This window comes from Macrobrachium nipponense, chromosome 7 (genome assembly GCF_015104395.2).
Source record: "Macrobrachium nipponense isolate FS-2020 chromosome 7, ASM1510439v2, whole genome shotgun sequence".
Taxonomy (NCBI): Eukaryota; Metazoa; Arthropoda; class Malacostraca; order Decapoda; family Palaemonidae; genus Macrobrachium; species Macrobrachium nipponense.
Window position 1 is genome coordinate 113,537,001 of NC_061109.1, and position 22,496 is coordinate 113,559,496.

The window sequence follows — 22,496 nt, forward strand, 5'->3', positions numbered from 1 at the left end:
GCAGTTCAATATTTAGTTCACAAACACAAGCACATTTTTCACACCTCTTCCGATGTCTTGGTTTTGAACCATTCTCACATCTCCTGATTTCTTCGTTTTTTTAAACCTTCTCACCTCTTCTAATTTCTTCTCTATTTATACATTCTCACTTTTGATTTCTACGTTTTTCAAGCATTCTCTCCTCCTATGATTTCTTAGCCTTTTAAATATTCTCACCTCTCTTGATTTCAACGTTTTTTTAAACATTCTCACCTCTTTTGATTTCTTGGCTTTTAAAACATTCTCGCCTCTTCTGATTTCTTCGTTTTTTTAAACATTCTCATACTCTTGGCTGAGTTTGTTTTCTTTATATAAATTTCAATCATTCTCACCTCTTCCGATTTCTTCGTTTTTTAAAACATTCTCGCCTCCTCTCACTTCTCCGTTTTTTAACCTTTTCCAGCAGACGTCTGAACTCAACTACCGAAACATGTTTGGTTGACTGTCGTTCACCTAATTTCCTTGAAGCCAACGCCTCTGCGTCCTTAGTGAAGGAACGCTTCGTGGGGTTTGGGTAAATGTCCATTATTCACGTCCTAAAAATTTCACTCTCTCTCTCTCTCTCTCTCTGTTTCAAGGTTATTAACACCTTTTTATTATTATCGATGCTAGAACTGTCAACTGTCAGCCTCTTACTCATTTATACATCGAAAATGAAGTTCTACTTCTTTAACCTTAAAATCGCTCAATTGCCGCATCTTTTGCTATACATTACCTTTCTTTAACTGTTTTCCTCTGATTCGTACATCAACACTAAATCTTCTATATAACGCAGTACCCTGAGGCATCCTTCACTAACAAACATTAGGTGAGCAAATTCGTATATTTTATATAAAGGGCTGATTATTTAGACTTCCGTCAAGACAGTCAATTCAATGTACAAATATTTTTTTTTTAATTTTGTGAGTGTTTGTCTCTGAATGTTTCCACGAATGAAGGATAAAAGGCCAGTCTAGGAACAAAGTAAACAAGAGGGGGGGAGAGGAAGGAAGAAGCATTTGGTATAACCATGAAAAAAGCGACGATTTCCCTATGAAAATAAAAAACGCTGTTAGGTCCTGAAAAACGTCTACTTTCCCGGGGATTGTGTCGAACGCCTTCCAAAATATCAACAAATCCAAAGGCGCTTCGCTTCCTTTCCAGGACTTTCCCTGCTGAAGCTACATCCAGCGTACCTTTCATTTTCACAAAGCTAAATACGGTTTTCACATTTCCATTTCTTTCAGCAACCTATCCACGATTCGTTCGAAGATCTACAGCAAGCGCCGGGTAACCTTATGGATCTGTTTTGCACCATAAACGAATTACTCTATTTCATTTCTTGGCACTTCACTCTGTACACACTATATCATTCTCTTTAACACGTATTTTTTTTTATTTAGTTTCAGCTTTCTGATTTTTCATGTTTTTCATCGCCAGGTGAAGTTCATATTTGCATAGATAACGAAGGGCACAAGACTTTTTCGACGTCCTGAAGGGGCGTCTTCGTTTACTCTTATAATAATTCAAAAGTTAACTCTCTCTCTTCTCCTTCTCTCTCCTCTTCTCTCTCTCCTACTCTTCTCTCTCTCCTCTAATATACTAATCTATTATATTAATATCTTATACTTATATCATAAATATATATAATACACATATATACATATATATTATTTGTGTATTATATATATGTGTATATATATATATATATATATTATATATATATATATTATATATATATATATATATATTATAATGAAAATTGAAGGCGTTCTATCAACCAGTAGACATCAGTCGATACAAGGTGAAGGACAATCCTTCACCTTGTTACGACTGATTATATATATATATATATATATATATATATATATATCTATACACACACACACACACACACACACATATATATATATATATATCTATATATATTTCACACGCACTACGATTCAGACAACAGAGTCCTTAGAGTTCAGATATGATTTATGCAACCACGGAGTGGAAGATTGCACTTCTTCAACAGAAATCTCTGGACGTAACATGACTTTTTTTTCTTCAATTCGACTTCTGCCGCGTTATGAATAATGCAAGAAAGGGAAGACCAGGGCCTTTCAAAATGTGATTAAGGTCTCAGCCGCGTCAGAAGGATGTGACTGATGCAATACGAAGCGAGGTCATTTTAACAAAGAAATAAATACAACAGTAAATTTCCGTTTAAAAATGTACAGTAGGAGCTTCTATGTTCTAAATCACCGGTTGTGGAGAATGTTGTTAAATGTACAAATTTTATTTGATTAGTGATGCATGGACGGTAACAGATGGAATAACACTAATTGGCAAGGAAGAGGTTTCACCGTTTCAAAGCAGAATATATTATGTTCATCTTGTAAAAACCTACTGTAATTTAGTCTACCAACGTCAAAGAATGACGGTGGATGTCTGAATGATTATATTATCAGTCAATAATAATTTGCAAAAGAATCCTTAACGAACACAACTTCGGACTAAGCCGATCTAAGAAAACGCCATTTATGTCATGACCTCCATAAAACCCAAATGTCAAGAAACGTCTCACCAGACCTCGTTGATATTTTTAACTATATAGCCACACATACTTTGTTTTGCTCTAATTTTGATCTTGATCTAAGAATCGCTGCATCTACATAATAATGGGAAGACTTGCTTTTTAAAGTCCTCTTCAGAGTTTATGGCCATGTGGATATGTGTACGAGCCATGTTATAGATCTACTTGGTGAAGTTCTCATGACCTAAATCAATTAAATCAAGGGGGAAGCAGTTGTACAAAATATGCTTATATTCCATTTCCCCCTGATGCTGCCATGCCAACTAGTTTCAGGGTAGGTTTTCACTTACTTGAAAGCAGCGACACAAAAACTCAATTGATTTTGCCCGGTCATGATTCTTGTGCCCGGGCATCACGGGATGGAAAATAAAAGCTGCTGGTTACTCAGTGGATATGACTTGAATAAATATGCGTTATCAAAACAACAGTTAATAAAAAAATTCTAATGAGTAAAATTAAATTATTTACATCAAATTTACTTCTTTTGATTTACGACGAACTTGCATGGTTCCTAGACTACCCTCTCAGCATTCATGCATAAAAGCATGAAGCATGTCTGCATGTACACAACGGCATATATAATTATTGTAGGAATACAGTGATAGAAATTTTACAGAGTTATCATAAATGCGTGCTATTACTAACAGACATATGAAAATGTGTGAAAATTATCATATGTATGTGTATCTGAATACATGTATAATCCTACTTTATAAATCACGAAGTGTAACACCACGCACGTAGTGTTCTCCATCTCTGGCTGTCAGCTCTACAACTTCATTATATTATGTTCAAAAATAAAATGACGAAAATGAAAATACGCCGAGTTGGAATTAGTCACAAAACAAAACTGTCGAGACTTTGGCGCTGATAAAAAGAAATGGTTCTGCACGAAATGTTAGAGATGTATAATTTTATTTGCCAACAGTAAAATTAGGACCATTCTCCATTCCAATGACATACATAAATATAATGCTGTTTGAGCATCAAAATGTTGGGAATTTGTTGATTTTCATCGGTTTGCATCATATGAGTTATCGCGTTAGGATGCTGCCTTTCGTGTCATGGCCGATCTAAATACACGTAATTCATCACAATATTTCACAAAAGGCAAAATAGTACAAATAATAAGTAACACGAAAGATTTACCTTAAATGATCAATTGTTGCGTTGCCGTCAAAAATACTTGACAAAATATCAAAATCTTTGGGGGTAGGTTGCGTTTCCAGAAACATAATGATTCGTAGCTAATTATGTAAAGTCAAGAATAATACTACTATCATTTTTGCTGCTTGGTCATGTCAAAACTTCAGTTTCATTTACTGTAATGGTCACTTTTTTTAATTTACAGCGGGGAATGAAGACATATGAACCTCTTTCCTTTATAAAACTTCATAAAGCACTCATTTCTATGTCAAGGAGTGCAATAGTGTATATATTTTTGAATGTATGTATGTATGTATGTACGTATACATTTTAAAAGAAGACCGGAACAGCACCATAAATGAATATCTTTTACAATTACCAAAAGTTGACTTTTATTGCTGAAAAATGACGCAAGGTGAACAAACGTTGACGCATGCAAGCAAATACAGCACGCAATTCAATTAGAGGGCAACCATAATTCTCCGGCCAGAGAGCTTTCCGTTGTAACAATTAGACCAAACGCCAAGGGTAGAGATGATACGTCAGGATACATGCAGCACTAAAACATCCTCGTATACAACCTTACTTATTTTCCCGTTTGTTCTCACTTGCATTTTTAAACGGAACCACCTGATGTTAAACGCATAAATGAAAGGGTTTCTGGATCGTAGTAAAATCTATACCTATTTAATAATCAAGACTCATATAGCGAGAAGGTTTGAGGTGAACAAAATAGCCTTTATATACATAGCCTTCTGTATGGTGTTTTTACGTTGCATAGAACCAGTATGGGTTATTCCGCAACGGGACCAACGGCTTTATGTGACTTCCGAACCACGTCGAGAGTGAACTCTATCACCAGAAATACACATCTCTCACTCCTCAACGGAATGCCCGAGAATCGAACTCGCGGCCACCAAGGAGGCAGGGCAAGACCATACCGATCACGCCACTGAGGCGCGAAAAGAAAATATGGAGTAACTGTATCAAAAATTTGTGCATGAAATACAAACAACCTATTCTCATTAGCCATAGGCCACAAAAAAAAAGACAGAAAACTAATTAATTTCTCAGACCACAATATATACTAGCGTGGAAAGTTGAAAGACGTGAGGAAATTCAATAATGATGTTCTAGAGAGGGAGAGAGAGAGAGAGAGAGAGAGAGAGAGAGAGAGAGAGAGAGAGAGAGAGAGAGAGAGAGAGAGGCTGCAACATCTACCATACAGATGGGCAAATCTTTATCGGGGAGCAGTTGTTCAAATATGTGTGGCCATCATCATTCTCAGTATCCTATTTACAGTTTCCTTATACATTGCTATAATTATAGTCAATCAATGAGGAATATAAGGAGAAGGCTATGTATAGTAAAATCGTAAGCTGACCATTCAAATCCTTTGCTAGTTTCAAGACGCACTGAAATGTTAATTGCCATTATCCAAACATTCGGTCTTACTGATAAAAAATCAAAGAAATGCTGGAAAGAAGATTTATTTACTGTATTTTCTGCATTGGAATTTTCATATAAAGGAGAACTTCAAAAAAAAAAACTAAACAGAAAAAAAAACTCAACAGAGTTCGCTTGTGCACTTTTAAAAATTATAAATTCAATATTTTTCAACTCTCCGTGGCTGAGCCCTTACGATTTCTCAAGGAGAGAGAGAGAGAGAGAGAGAGAGAGAGAGAGAGAGAGAGAGAGAGAGAGAGAGAGACGGGCATGAGGAAAACTGGCTGTCACCTTTCCTCATGAATTCCATATGGTACCAATAATAGGTACAACAAATGTTACCACTCGAAATTCACAATTTCTAACATTACAGCCAAGCCGCTTTCGAGAAAATATCTGACGACATATGTGAAAAAGAAGGTAAAGACGACTTAAAAGAAATTCGGAAGGTAATCGGAAAATAAAATGTGGATTACACATGAGAGACGAATTTGGATTTCGGTATAGCTGAGCTGAACATCACAAGAGGGGCCTCCCTGACCATAGGGAAAAAATCTCGCATGCTAAAAAAAATCAATATATATAATTAGGCAAATGACTAATGGGTTTCTGTCAACTGGGATCACACAAACGAAGGTTATCGGCATCAGAAGGTAACCATTTACATAAATAATCTGTAATACAATGAAACCCGGATCAAAACTGTTCCACATACCATTCATTCACTCCATAAATGCAGTAGAAACATTTCAATGCCTCACACTTATCAAACTAGTGTACATAAAACTTATACTATATTATGAAGTCAGTCAACTGCCTAAAAAAAAAAAAAAAATTACGAGTACACCACGACTGGGACACTCGACCAGCAAGTGCCATCCAGCTGAGGAGACTAACCATTAAGAACCTAAATCATTCTTAATGGGGAAATTTGAAATATTCAGATGTAGAATATTTCAAATTTCCAGATATTACCTAGAAAACCATTGTATTAACATACGACACTTACTTGTTTAATATAGCATCAGGCTAGTTTTCTTTAATGTTTTTTTATTTTTTGTATCCAATAATTTCTCGACCATAGATTGTTTTTGTTCTTGCAACCCAACAAAGACTTCCTCGTTTCGTTCTTGTATTTTTGAATTTTTTATTATTTTATATTTTTTGGGGGAATTTTCTTTGGGGGAAACATTAATACAATTATGAGAATTAAAATAAAAAATATCTTGAAATTAATTCTTTTTACTTTCATTAGTTACATCGGTTTGAAGTGATTAAAATACCAAATATGGCAAGTTTTCAGTATTAAAAAAAACCACACGTGTTTATTTTTATATATCTCGACCATTGGGAAATCTTGGAGGTCAGCAATCTCATCTGAAAACACTTGCTGAACTTCGGAATGGTATCCCCTCCAGAACGCACCCCATCCAAGGTCAAAACGCTCGAAAACAAACAAATAAGCGTTTGCTCGAGTGTCAACATCCGCGCGAAAACCGGCATACCAGCACGCTTTGAATATAAAGAAGATCATCGATAGAAAATTTGCATAATGTCTGAAGGAGAAGGAATTCCCTTCGATAACCGTGGCCACCCCTCAACTGAAACCCCCCCCCTCCCCTTCCCCCCCTTCAGCTTCGATCGCATAATGCCTCGACTGCACCTTACCCCATAATTAAGGCAAGTAGACCCTTCCCTTTAACGCCGCAGGGCCCCGAAAGCTATGATAATAGAGGCCCTAAAGCAAGGCTACGCTTTTATGAAATAAGAGGAGACGGCTTCTTATTGATGAGTGCTCTGTGCAATTAACTCATATCGTCCTGAAGAGGCAAAGTACAAAGCGCAAAACGGCGAGGAGTATAAGGAAAAATGAATAAAGGCACTTCAAACGATGTCATCATTCCTGCGAGACGCTCTTGTGTGGGAAAAACAACAAGAAGCCCGATAGGAATTAGCGGAGATTCTGTTGAAAGTGAATACAACTCCGTCACAACCACAATTCTCAGATTAATATTTTTGATAGGCTGGGTCACAAATGGAATCCTCAGATAAATATTTTTGATAGGCTGGGTCACAAATGGAGTCCTTAGATAAATATTTTTGATAGGCTGGGTCACAAATGGAATCCTCAGATTATTATCTTTGATAGGCTGGGTTACATATGTAATCCTCAGATTAATATTTTTGATAGGCTGGGTTACAAATGTAATTCTCAGATTAATATTTTTGATAGGCTGGGTCATAAATGGAGTCCTTAGATAAATATTTTTGATAGGTGGGTCATAAATGGAGGTCCTTAGATAAAATATTTTTGATAGGTGGGCCACAAATTGGAGTCCTTAGATAAATTATTTTGTAGGCTGGGTTCATAAATGGAGGTCCTTAGATAAATATTTTTGGAAGGCTGGGGTCATAAATTGGAGTCCTTAATAAATATTTTTGATAGGCTGGGCGGGTCCAGAAATGGGAGTACTTAGGATTTTTTTTTTTTTTTTTTTTTTCCTTGGAAAATAAATTTTGATAGCTGGGTCACAAATGGAGTTCCTTAGAAAATAAATTTTTGATAGGCGGGTCACAAATGGAATCCTGAGATAAATATTTTTTGATAGGCTTTGGGTCACAAATGGAATCCTAGATTATTATCTTGATAGGCTGGGTTCATATGTAATCCTCAGATTAATATTTTTGATAGGCTGGGTTACAAATGTAATTCTCAGATTAATATTTTTGATAGGCTGGGTCACAAATGGAAACCTTACATTAATATTTTTGATAGGCAAATTGCCTATTTTCAAAGTTACTAGAGAGCTAATTTAATGACTATAAAACAGAATTGCAGTATTCCTTTGTGGCCGATACATCTATCCCTACAAGAAAAGTTATGGGAACAATTAATTTTCCGCGATATCAGAATAGAATTGTACATCAACTATAAATCATAAAAGGGCCTAGAGACACAAAAAAGGAACAACCAAAATTCCGCTCCTCATTTCAGGGAAGACCAACCTTACCATTTGATACTAATCTCAGACGGTTTCAATTATGCTAATAAAAAAATCATGATTTGGACACTACAAAAAAAATACCTGAAGGCATTAAAATCTTTTGGATACAAGAGAAAGATATTCCCTTCTGGATAGAAAAGAAAGAAGATACTCCCCGACAGAAAACTCAAAATCGCGGCCCATTAAGTGCGTGCTAGTGTTTCGCGTAATCCTGAGAACCTGGTCACGTTTTCTTCAAAAGACTTATTTTCCGAACATCCTCATCTTCAAATAATAACCATTCATTGTGAACCAATTCAGCACACTTCACAGCATCGCAGGATTTACTCACCTCTTTGAACACAACTGTTATTCATGGTGAATCTCACCTCTTGCAGTTTTGGTTCCAATAACATCATGCTTTCCCGAAGGGGCACCTGAGTTTCATTTACTACATTTATAGACAGAAAAAATGTCAATAGTAATTTTCCATTCCCTTAAGAGATGTCATTTTTTAAAATTGAGGCTTCCCGATCCCGTGATGTCATACAGTAGCCACGGGTAAAATACTTTACAATAATATTTCTTATGGCACCAAGATATAACCTGTACCCCCACAGTACATTAATACAAAGTTTTGTTACACATTATGGAAATTATTCTAGTAACCTCCATCATCTTTAACAAGTCGAATATATCCACAAACTACTTACAGTACGAAACCATACCATTATGCTCCCCTCCCCATGCAAAAACACACTACCAAAGTTTAAATGTGGGTATTCAAAAACTAGACCAGAAACGTAATTATTGTTATAAAATAGTCTAATTCGACTGATTGTCCATAATGCATAATCAATCATTAATAAGTCATATCTTAATACCTTTCATTTCTGCATAATAACTATAAAAAAGACGTTACAAACTGTAACTATTAGTATGGTATATGTTGAAAATTTACCTGTAAATGGATTTTAAAATAACTGCTAGCTTAATAAGGCAAATCACTATGCTTTATTCCACTAGTGCATGAAATTCTGAGAGAGAGAGAGAGAGAGAGAGAGAGAGAGAGAGAGAGAGAGAGAGAGAGAGAGAGAGAGAGAGAGAGAGACTCCCATCACTATCGTTTAGACATGCAATAAATTTGCACAGAATATATTTTTGAACTCAAGATTAGCGTTTATTTATTATCTCCGCCTATTCTGATAAATTACTCAGCTCATTCAGAGAAAAATCCTAGTGTAACAGCATAGTTATACAGCTTCACGTCAAGATAAAGACCTTCCATTCAAGTCATAATGCTCGTCACTTCTTACAAGCTTTTCTCCAAAGGCAGGGAGCGGCTTTCACCAAGAATGAGAAAAGAGAGACAGAAAGAAAGACACCAAAAATAAGTCTTCGTAAAATAGCCATCCTCCTTACGCCACGGGATTATATTTCTCATTAAAACGACGTGTCAAGGACGAGGGAAGCGAGAAGACAAGAAAGTTCGTACAGGACTGAAGACACGAAGGAAAAAAAAAAACGCTACTTTCAGAAATATTCCCGCCAGTGAATGGAAGTCTAAAAGTAGTCCTCTCTTCAGCTCTTTAAAAATACTGGGGATGAGGACAAGGATTTAGCAAATTTGAAAAGACCTCTTCAGTCTTGACTCTTGGTTCCCTTTTGGGTGAGTGGAAAACGAGCCATCTTTCTCACAAAAGACGCCCCGTGACTTTCTCTTTCCGGGGATGAAAACACGCACATGAGACCTGAGGGAGACGTTTGCTTTCAGGGGATGAAAACACACACACACACACACACACACATGCACAAACACTTATGGAAGATATCTGGTTTCTATGTGTTTGGTTTCCAGGGAAGGAACCACACCAGCGAAAGGGAAAAAAAAACTTCCTTTCATGAAATAAATAAATAAATAAACAAAAACATGCTCATATAGAAACATTTGATATCCAGACTGAAAATATACATACACGAAAAGCATACATTAGGTTCCTAAGGATCAAAACACGCACACAAGTTTATAAAAAAAAAAAAAAAAAAAACGCGCAGGTCCACGAGATGGAAACAAGGACGTGTGAAAAGGAAACGTTTCCTTTTCCATCGAGGATGAAAACATACTCACGCAGAAGGGTTTTTTTGGGAAAACGAACATGGGACACAGCGGGTTTCGAAGAATTTTACTTCTGTAGAATTGGGAAGAACACTGTCTCTCCAAGAAAAACTGCACCTACATGATGCGGAAATATTGGGTTTCTGGGTACCGAAAACACACACACACACACACACACACACACACACACACACACATATATATATATATATATATATATATATATATATATATATATATATATCCAAAAAACCAATTCTTTCTTACGACGGTGTGTCCTATGAGAGCAAATGTCTCCTACACGTGACTGTGTGTGTGTATGTGTATGTATGTATATATATATGTATATATATATATATATATATATATATATATATATATATATATATATATACATTTATATACACACATTTATATACACATACATACACTCACAATCACGTAAAGGAGACAATTGCTTCCCGTGGACACACCACCCTCGGAAGAAAGACTCGGTTTTTTGGAGACCTAAATGAATGCACAAACACAAGAGACCCATTAGCTTTCAGAGATTGGGACGAACACAAAAAGAAGGGGGGCATTTACTTTCCGCTAACGAAAACGTGCAAACACACAAAAGGGAGAGGTCCACATTCGGGATATGAAAATGCGCTCACACGAGAGGGAGGAACTTGCCTTAGGGAATATAAATATATATACACTAACGGAGACATTTGTCTTTGGGAATGAAAATGTATATAAAATAATGGCAGACATTTGTCTTTGGGATTGAAAATGTATATACAATAAGGGGAGACATTTGTCTTTGGGAATGAAAATGTATAAACACTATCGGGAGACACTTTCTTTTGAGAATGAAAATATATATACAATAAGGGGTGACATTTGTCTTTGAGAATGAAAATGTATACACACTATCGGGAGACATTTTCCTTTGGGAATAAAAATGTATAAACACTAACGGGAGACATTTGCCTTCGGAAGACATTTGTCTTTGGGAATGAAAATGTATAAACGCTAATAGGAGGCATTTGTCTTTGGGAATGAAAATGTTTATTCACTACTGGGAGACATTTGCTTCCTGGGGACAAAAGCAGACATCTACGTAGTTTCCTGAGACGTAAACGTGCACATGCAGTTCGAAGACATTCATTTTCTTGAGGACATGAACGCATAAACACACTTGCTTCCAGAGAGATCAACACACTCGCATACACACACCGAAAGGATACGAACAACTGATTTACTAGGTGTACACAGCAACACTTTTGACATATTACAATATAAGAAAAAACATTCTCTTAAAACCAAAAAGAGACATGAGCTCAAAAGCCTTTTATCCAGCATAATGTATCCACTTTCCTCAGTCTATACTCACAGCAAAACCAATCAAATGTTAGCGGCAGGTGTCGAAAAAAATACACACGTAGAATAGTATACGACAGTGCAAGTACATTAAGGAAGGAGAGAGAGAGAGAGAGAGAGAGAGAGAGAGAGAGAGAGAGAGAGAGAGAGAGAGAGAGAGAGAGAGAGAGAGAGAAGATTTTTAAAGAATTCCACGAAGTTCACTTTAAAATTCTAAAAGGAAAAATGGTTTTCTGCATGAAACCTCGTTTACCCAAAATATTCTCTTCACACGTGACAAGAGAAAAAGCAGGATAAACTAGCATTGAAAATCTCTTTGCTTGATCATAAGTGAGAAAATATTTGTATGACTCATATGTAAAGAAACTGGTCGAAAAAAAGGCACTTGCTCTGACCATGACCCTCAACTATTTTGCGACAAAATGCAGACTTTATCTTCCTAGCCAGTAACCTTATAATCATTTGACTGCAATCATCTAATTCCTCCTCCTCTTCCTCCTTGTAAAGGCTAAATGTAAAGACTAAATTTCGATATTTTTGACATGAAAACCTTTGTAACAACAATAAAAGCAAATCCGATCCCATGTAATTCTTTTTAAGGTAGAAAATGACGATGGAATACCGATAATAGGAATGACTTTTGCAACTCTTTACATTTTTCGCAGAACCATTCAGGGTTTATCGATAACACTGCGAACTTCTTACCATTACAATTTGCAAATTGCAGGGTCTAGATATATAATTTTCGCTGACAACCAGCAACAGGCTGTATTTACAATAATACATGACTAAAAGTTCTAATGGCTGGCGTCCTCTCACAAAGAATATTATGCCCATCAAGATTTTTTTTCTCCTATAAGAATTCTATGGCCACAAATAATTTACATCAAGCATTATTGCTCACAGTGTGCCCTCCAGTTATGACGCTTCATCTGTATCTCTTCACAAACACCGCAAAGCTCAATCACCTTTGTCTCCAAAGAATGAAGTTCTGGTCACTTCATTTCCGAAGTTATTTTTGCAATGACTAACTTGACAGCTGAAATCAACATTCAGTCAATTAGGACAAAATCATCTTACCCTTGAGACAAAAAGCTGAAAATACTGTCCGAAACTCGAGATAGTGACTTGAAGGGAGTCCATTTGATTCGTTTCGAGTGAATACATTCTAGAGGAGAACAAGAACAAAACAGAAGGTATTTTAGATCGTCGCCCCCATCTTTCTCTGCATTGTTTATTAGGGGGCGTTGAATGCAACGGATTTTGATATATCTTTAGATGCACCATTTTCTGAGATTTTATGTTTCGTATATTACAGGAATTACTTTTCCATAACCGATAAAATGCCTAACTTATTCATTTATTTTGTTTTTAATGTGCTCACAAACAACTTGAGGTTACAATATCTTTCCATTCGACGTAACAACAATAAAATGGTCTTAGAAAAAAAAATATATATATATATATATATATATATATATTACATAATATATACTCACTTTATATACGTACATACACACACACATATATACATATAAGGTGCACAAATAAAAAGGAAAAGTTAGTTCACTTGCTAAAACAGTTTTGATATCCGGAAGATTAAAGGACCACTGAGGGAGGATAAGGTCAATGGAGAGGTAAACAGGAAAATAACATCTAGAATGCAAATATCTATATATCTATATCTATCTATCTATCTATCTATCTATATATATATATATATATATATATATATATATATAGATGCTACAACCTCTGGCTAATAAGTTTATTCGTAGGTCAAACACACACTACGCATGGAACTCAGGGTTATGGATTAAAAGAAGAAGAAGAAGAAGAAGAAGTAATATATATATACTATATATATATATATATATATATATATATATATATATATATATATAAAGGTTTTTGCCACGAAGGAAGAAAAATGAAAAGCGAGATAGCAAAGCACTTCCGGTCTAGTTCGACCCTTTACTCAGGCACAACTGATCTTACAGAGGAAAAACATAGTCCAAGTAGGCTTAATATCCAAACTGACATTACAAGATTCGCAATAAGGTCCCGATTTCAAGCGAATTTTTAGGCAGCCACACCTTGGAGGATACACACGCGGTCAACAGATGCTTCATCCAGAAAAACAATACATTTTGAAATAAACAGGAGGCATATACAACTTATTACCATGAAATTTACAAAAATGTTACCAAAAATTATTAATGAAAAGACGAAAAAAAAAAATAAAATATATCGAGCAAGAGAGAGAGAGAGAGAGAGAGGAGAGAGGAGAGAGAGAGAGAGAGAGAGAGAGAGAGAGAAATAATAGCTATATACATGTGGGACTAATTTATTAGTAGTTCATTTATTTTAAGGTCCTTCATAAACATTTTACAAATATGCGGGTCCAAATATACATAAACCAACATATTCCGACAAAGAAAATGAATAAGGTGAATCTTGTGAATATCCTAATTGATGCATTAGGAAAAAGAATGCCAAAAGCATGCAAACTGTGTAAGGTTTGGTATAGCATAGTCAATCACAAAAACCTAATCAGAAAATGTGCTGCATGCAACATTCCGACCCATCCACAGTGTGCTGAGGTAATACAAGATTTGAGAAAAGATACAAGAATTTTTTGTTCAACATGTCTATCATGGATAGACAATGTTATTAAATCAAGATTGAATGTACAAATAGTTGAGGATGAAGAAGAAGAGGAAGAGGAAGAAGAAGAAGAAAAAGAAGAAAAAGAGGAAAAAACGGAAGAGAAGTAAACAAAATGAAATGACAGAAAAAAATAAGGAAAACAAAGAACAAGATAAAAGTATGGATGCAAAGATACTCATTGATATACATATGAGGCAATAAAGCAGCATACCTACGAAGAAAATAAATTACGATATGACAACAGAAAAGCAAATCCCGAAGAGGCTCTACCCAGATCTATACAATGACGGGAAAGAGGAAAAAATAGACAAGAAAGACAAAATCTGCAACCTTTTGAAAAGAGGGAATTGCAGATTTGGAGAAAGAGTTACTACAAACATCCTAAGATGTCAAAACTATGAAATATATGGTGGAAATGTGCATAACTTAGATGGATATGGGGATGATTGCAGAGATCTGCATCCAAAAATATGTAAAAACCTAAAGAAGGAAAAGGATGTAAGTTCGACAAAAAATGCAAATATAGCACCCTGTAGCCATGAATCATAATCAAATAAATAACCAACCAAGTAATAAATCCAAAATAAGAAAGAAAACAAATAAAGAGAGAAATCAAGAATATTCAGTTAAAAGGATTTGAAAAGCAAACCACCATGAGATATGCAGAGGTGTCAGCAAAACATTCAAAGATCAGCTCCAAGATTCTACTCAAGAGATAATAACTGTATTTATTATGCAAGAGGATATTGCAGAAACGGAGAAAATTGCAGATTCAGACACAAAAATAATTATGATGAAGGAAGATCAAATATTATGGAAAGTTGGATTTTTAATGTCAGAATTTCTCTGGAAATGAAAAAAAGAAACAACATACCAGAACAGGAAAGAGACATGGGAAAATCCTTATACTACCAGTATAAATGAAAAGGAGAAAACACGCAAACCATCATAGTGATGAATGCGCAGGGTTTTAGTTACGAGTAACTCAAAAAGAAAAATAGAGTACTTAGAAGAAACTAACCCAAAATGAAAAGAAAAAAAAAAAATAGATATATGAATATAAGTGAAACCTGGTATTCCCAAGAGATGGAATGATGATCAAATAAAAGGGTTCCAAACTTATAGATCAGATAGAAAAAATAGGGAATCAAGGGGAAACCGCAATATATGGGAAAGACAAAAAACAATGGAAAAATATATGAGAAATATAGTAACTCAGAATGTGAAACTAATAGCGGTAGAATTTGAATCTGAAAAGAAAAATTGATGAACATAGTAATATATAGACCTCCTAATACTAAAGAGTTTGACTTAATAATTGAAAAATTGGATGATATATGTAGAAATCACAAGGACTGGACTATTCTCCTATCTGGTGACTTCAACTTTCCTTTCGTAGAATGGAAAGAACGAATAGGAGAGTTGTGGTTGTACTTATACATATAAAAAAGAGAGTAATAGTAGTGCAGAAGATAAGAGGCAATTTGAAAAGCTATTAGATATGCTACTAGAATACAACATTCAACAAATAAATCACCTGCCAACAAGAAAGGAAACATACTTTAGACCTAGTATTTGTGAACGAGATGAATTATGTTAAAGAAATAATAGTTTATAATGCGAATATTCAGACCTAATGTCATAGAATTAACAGTTCATTCCAAAGCAAGTGAAAATAGAGATAAGCAAGAAATGAAAAAGTGGGAAGGATATGGAAATACAACTTCTACAGTAAAAAATATAAAATGGTCAGAAATTAATGAAGAATTAAACAAAGATTGGGGATAACATTTTCGTAAGTGATGACATAAGGGTAAATACGGAGATATTATATAAAATATTAGGAGAAAATAGTGGAAAAAATATATACCGAAGAAGAAAAATAAACATCATTCATGCATACCAAGAGGACAGAAGGATCTTGTTCCAGAAAATCAGAAAGTGGAAAAAAGGTCTTGCAAAAAAAAAAAAAATGCATGGAAAGTTATAGAACTAAAAAAGTAAGATAGAAAATGCAGAACAAAAGATTATACAATCAAAAGAAAATGAAAAACGGGCAATTGGAAGAAAAAACCTATTAAATATCAAGCAACAAACAAACATTATACTCATATGCGAAGAAGATGAATAAAAGAAGAATAGAAATAGGCCCTCTGAGAATTGAAGGGAGATTAACGAATGAAAAAAAGGAAATTGCAACATACTGGCAGAACGATATAAGAGAGGAATTCACCCTAGAATAGATAATGAAGATAATGCTATAGAAGTAAGGGATGAAAATAGTGAATATTTAGCTGACATAGATATTAATGAAGCTGATATGTGCAGGCTATTTAATGAAATTAAAAATGGAGCTGCTGCAGGGGCCTGATGGAATTCCTGCTATTTTGTTAAAGAAAGTAGTTCATTCTATCGCAAAGCCACTTGCAATATTATTAAGACAAGTGTAGATACAGGCAAGATTTATGATGAGCACAAATTAGCATATATTACCCTACTTTAAAAGTGGATCAAGACTAGAGGCAAGTAATTATAGGCCTGTGAGCTAACATCACATATTTAAAAGTGTATGAAAGGGTAATGAAGAAAAATATTATGAAACATTTAATAAAAAATAATTTGTTTAATAAAGGGACAACATGGTTTCGTACCGGAAGAAAAAAGTACACAAACCCAACTGTTAGTCCACCGTGAGAACATATTCAAAAAATATGAAAAGCGGAAATGAAACAGATGTGGTTTATTTAGACTTTGCAAAAGCGTTTTGATAAAGTAGACCATAATATATTAGCGAAGAAAATTAGAAAACACAATATCGTGGATAAAGTAGGAAGATGGTTAAAAGAATTTTTACACAACACAGATAGTTATTGCAAACGACGAGAAATCGGATGAAGTCAAGGTAATATCCGGTGTGCCGCAAAGGTACGGTGTTAGCTGCAATACTGTTTGTTATTATGATTGAAGACATAGACAATAATGTGAAGGATTCGGTAGTGAGTAGTTTCGCAGATGACACAGAATAAGTAGAGAAATTACTTGTGATGAAGATAGGAACGCTCTACAAAGAGACCTTAACAAAAGTATATGATTGGGCAGAGGTAAATAGGATGGTATTTAACTCTGATAAATTTGAATCAATAAATTATGGAGACAGAGAAAGAAAGCTATATGCATATAAGGGACCTAATAATGAGACCATCACAAATAAGGAAGCAGTTAAAAAGACCTTGGTGTGATGATGAATAGAACATGTTATGCAATGATCAAATAGCAACTCTGTTGGCAAAATGTAAAGCAAAAATGGGAATGTTGTTACGGCACTTCAAAACAAGAAAAGCTGAACACATGATTATGCTTTATAAAACATATGTTCGTAGTCCACTTGAATATTGCAATATGATATGGTACCCACACTATCAAAAGGATATTGCACAAATAGAGAGTGTACAAAGTTCCTTTACAGCTAGAATAGAAGAAGTTAAGGACCTAGACTACTGGGAAGATTACAATTTCTTAAAATTATATAGTCTAGAAAGGAGAAGAGAAACGCTACATGATAACTTCAGGCATGGAAACAGATAGAAGGAATAGCAGAAAATATCATGAACTAAAAAATATCAGAAAGAGCAAGCAGAGGTAGATTAATAGTGCCCAAAAACTATACCAGGAAAAATAAGGAAAGCACACAGGACATTAATCCACTACGCACCAGCATCGATAATGCAGCGTCTATTCAATGCGTTGCCAGCTCATCTGAGGAATATATCAGGAGTGAGCGTAGATGTGTTTTAAGAATAAGCTCGACAAATATCTAAACTGCATCCCAGACCATCCAAGATTGGAAGATGCAAAATATACGGAAGAGTACTAGCAACTCTCGGTAGACATTAGAGGTGCCTCACACTGAGGGACCTGGGGCAACCCGAACAAGATTGTAAGGTATGTAAGGTAAGGTCTCTCTCTCTCTTGCTCGATAGTTATATATATATTTTTTTGTCTTTTCATTAATAATTTTTTGGGGGGAACATTTTTGTAAATTTCATGGTAATAAGTTGTATATGCCTCCTTGTTTTTTCAAAATTTATTTTTTCTGGATGAAGCATCTGTTGACCGCGTGTGTATCCTCCAAGGTGTGGCTGCCTAAAAATTCGCTTATACTGCCCTCAGGCGTTTCCTAGTTTCTGTAGAGTGAAATCGACCTTATTGATAATCTTGTAGCGTCAGTTTGGATATTAAGCCTACTTTTACTATGTCTTTCCTCTGTAGGATCAGTTGTGCCTGAGTAAAGGGTCGCACTAGACCAAAAGTGCTTGGCTATCTCGCTTTTCATTTTTATTCCTTCGTGGCAAAAACCTTTATTTATACATAGCATCACGTTTTATATACTTCGTGATCAAGTTATTCATATATATATATATATACTATATATAATATATATAAGAGTATGTCAGGTTATAGCGACGACCCAAAACACTAAATGATCATAAAAAAAAATTTGCAATTGGTATAAGTTAAGTTTTCAAAAGTCCAACAACTCCTCAACAAAACGTAATGTAGCTCGGAAGAGAGAGAGAGAGAGAGAGAGAGAGAGAGAGAGAGAGAGAGAGAGAGAGAGAGAGAGAGAGCATTAAAGATTAAGCACCCGGAATAAAAGCCTTCTCCAAAGTACGGAATGCAATAAATAAATCACCACTGCTTCACAAACCTGCTCTTGCTCTCGTTGTGGAAGCACGAAGGCGGAAATGTTGTCGGAGAGACGAGATCGTGTTTGAAGGGAGGAGGGAAGATGTCGCCGCTGATTTTCCTCTGTTGAAGTCTGCTCCTAAACCTCCACTTTGTATAACAGGGAGAATGGAAGTTACAAAGGGCATCACGAGAGAGAGAGAGAGAGAGAGAGAGAGAGAGCTGTTGCCGGTGAAAGGGGGAGACAATGCTTTGGATGTTCCACGGTAATCTTTACCCATTATTTTTATAATAATAAAATATTGATTATGATAATATTCCCATCAACACACATTTAACTATGTACCACTTAATCTTCAACAAGAAACTGCAAAGCAACACAATGCACTTGATGTAAGTATGATGGATTGACATCGATACTGTAAACCGACTTACAATCCTAAACATGTAAAAAAAAAATCATGAACTTAAGTGTCAACCAATTTGATTGGTCAGATCTTTAAACCATTCACTTCCAGATCAGAACAAAGAAATTGGAGAAAGCAGAGGATTCATCTATATATATAGTCTTTAGAGCTATCTTTTAAGAGGCTCAAATTACCCTGGAAACAAAGGCAGTAGTCACTCTAAAAAGTAAGCGAACTTACCTACTATAAGTTATGTACATAACAAGACTTTAATATCTCCTTCCATATTTCTCGTGGAAGATATAAAGCGCTAATAACGCCTTCATAACACTTTTATAACATCGTTTTATCTCGCTGATTTAGGTCACTACACCATTCGTACAACAAACTGCCTTTGACACCGCAGCCCCCAAAAATAGTAAATAACGAATGACCACAATTACTATAATATATATATATATATATATATATATATATATATATATATATATATATATAATTAAATCCACGGTAGAATGGTAAGTGAAACACACGGACTGGAAGCAAGTTACTTTCCGTAGTATATTCTACATTTTCCAGTACTTGCTCCTAGTCCCAGTTTCACATATATACCTTTCTACCGTGGATTTAACGGTATTCTGAAGTACGTGTTGCTTCGCGCTACATTGGACATTATATATATATATATATATATATATATATATATATATATATATATATATATATATATTATATAACAGAAAACTAGTTCAAATCAAGTTTGCAATCAATGAACAGACGAAGCAATCTTGGCGACTGAGAATTTATACGCCATTATCTCAGCAATATATCCAAGGAACTTACGATAGCAAGAACTCGCAAAGTCGGTCGAGACTTCCTGGTCCGGGAACATATAACTGAAGAAATGCTTCCATTTCCTGTAAATCACCTTAGCATCGTTAATATACCGTTAATGGGAATCTCAGGTCTTTGAGCTCTATTATCGATACGAAAGTGATTTACTAGGTTTGATTTTAATTAACTAGTCTCCTGTAAGATATATATATATATATATATATATATATATATATATATTTATATATATATATATATATATATATATATATATATATATATATATATATATAATATATATATATATATTACGATCTCGACTCTCGAGATCGACAGGTTCTTAAAAATAATAAGCAATTGGGCTGTAATGACTGATGACAGGTGACAAACAAAGGAGGGAGGAGCATAACAAAATCAAAAAGTTACCTTAAAATTAATTTATTTACAAGAGTTAAATACATTATGTACAGCGAGTCAAGGTTCTGGGTGGCAAAAACGCAAAAAAAATTACAAACTAACAATAATATGTAAAATCAATCTAAGAAACAAAATCCACCCTCCAATAACAAAGCATGAAAAATCACAATCTAAACAATAAAAAGAATAATCACAAAATAGGCTGTATAAGGGCTATAACAATCTTTAAATATAATAAATAGAAATAGGCAGCGTAATACATAATTAAAATTGACACTGAAGCGGCATAATGGTACACAGAGCAAAACGGGGAACACTTCCTCAAACAATGAGGACAACAGTCCAATGCCGGACGATCAAGACAGAGCCGATACGACAACCACCTCGTCCTTGGAAACAATATGGACATCCTTTTCGAACGCTGGACGATCAAGACAGAGTTGATACAACAACCATCTCGTCCTCAGATACAGTATGGAGGTCCTCCTCGACCACTGGACGATCAAGACAGGGTTGATACAACCACCAACTCGTCCTCAGATACTCTCCGTTGCTCTGCTGCCAAGACTCTGCCTCTCTGAACCTGACTGGTCGTTCTGCCCTCCAGAACCTGACTGACGAAGTTTGACGCCATCCGCCAGACGTCAACTCGCCAGCAATTAAAAAACAAAAACAAAGGAGGCAACAATCCACCAAGGGAACAATCGGTAAACGATTGTTCCTAACAATATATATATATATATATATATATATATATATATATATATATATATATATATATATATATATATATATATATAAACACTCATAAATTTATGAGGTAGAAATAAAGCTTTCACGAGATTATGAAGGATGAGTGAGGCGATGAACATTTTTTCTGTATTAAACTCCAAATTCAGTTTCGTTAAATGAGGCGATGAACATTTTTCCTGTATTAAACTCCAAATTCAGCTTCGTTAAGTCGTTGTTTCTAAAAAAAAAAATAAATTTTGTTTTCACGAATATTTATACATCAAACGAGGTCGAATTTACTTGGCCATGACAGATTTTATTCTTAACAAATTACCCGACTTGGAAGACCCTGCGTTAAAATCCCATAACATTTCATTAGCCATTCGACGAAAATTATTCTTTCATTCTAATATCATGATAATGTAGAATGTTCATCGAGCGTTATAATTCTTAATGGAGAATTTTTTGGAGAGAGAGAGAGAGCGAGAGAGAGAGAGAGAGAGAGAGAGAGAGAGAGAGATTATGAAGGTCATATTAACCTTGATATCCGTGAACACCTTCATCTAAAAATGCCTTTAACAGTAGGTATCCGAGCAATAGAGGAAGACCCAGGTCACCAGCCGATCAAATACCTATACTCTGTTTTTTTCCATCTGTCCATCCGCCCGTGGTGCTTTTGTATGGTAACACTGCGTTCCGGGCTTTAAATAATTACGCTATTTGTAAGCTTTAGGTAAATAAAAGGATATCTGGGTGTACATTTGCAACTGAAAAGGGCTTTAATAATATACTGTATGCGAATTACACCGTTAATATTCGAAATAGGATATTGTTATTATTGTTGAATGTAAGCTGAATGTAACAGTCTAAAGCCCTACCATACGCAAACACCACAGGCGGATGGACAGATGGAAAAAAACGGGGTATAGTTACAAAATGTATGTATTGTTTTTGTTACAGATTTTGTTTTAAATATTAATTTTTTTTTTGTTTTCGTTTTAAACAATGAACTATTGAGCCTGAAAGAAATGAATTACACTGCTTTCAGTTAACGAATCACTCTACCTGATTAAAAGCCTTCTAATGAATGAGAC

General features: G+C 35.0%; 1 protein-coding gene across 2 annotated transcripts in view; it reads left to right on the forward strand.

Moving 5' to 3' along the window:
* The window catches only part of LOC135217426 (solute carrier family 35 member F3-like), a 350,261-nt gene that overhangs the window by 182,857 nt on the left and 144,908 nt on the right, over window positions 1–22,496 (forward strand). The gene's annotated exons all lie outside the window — the stretch shown is intronic.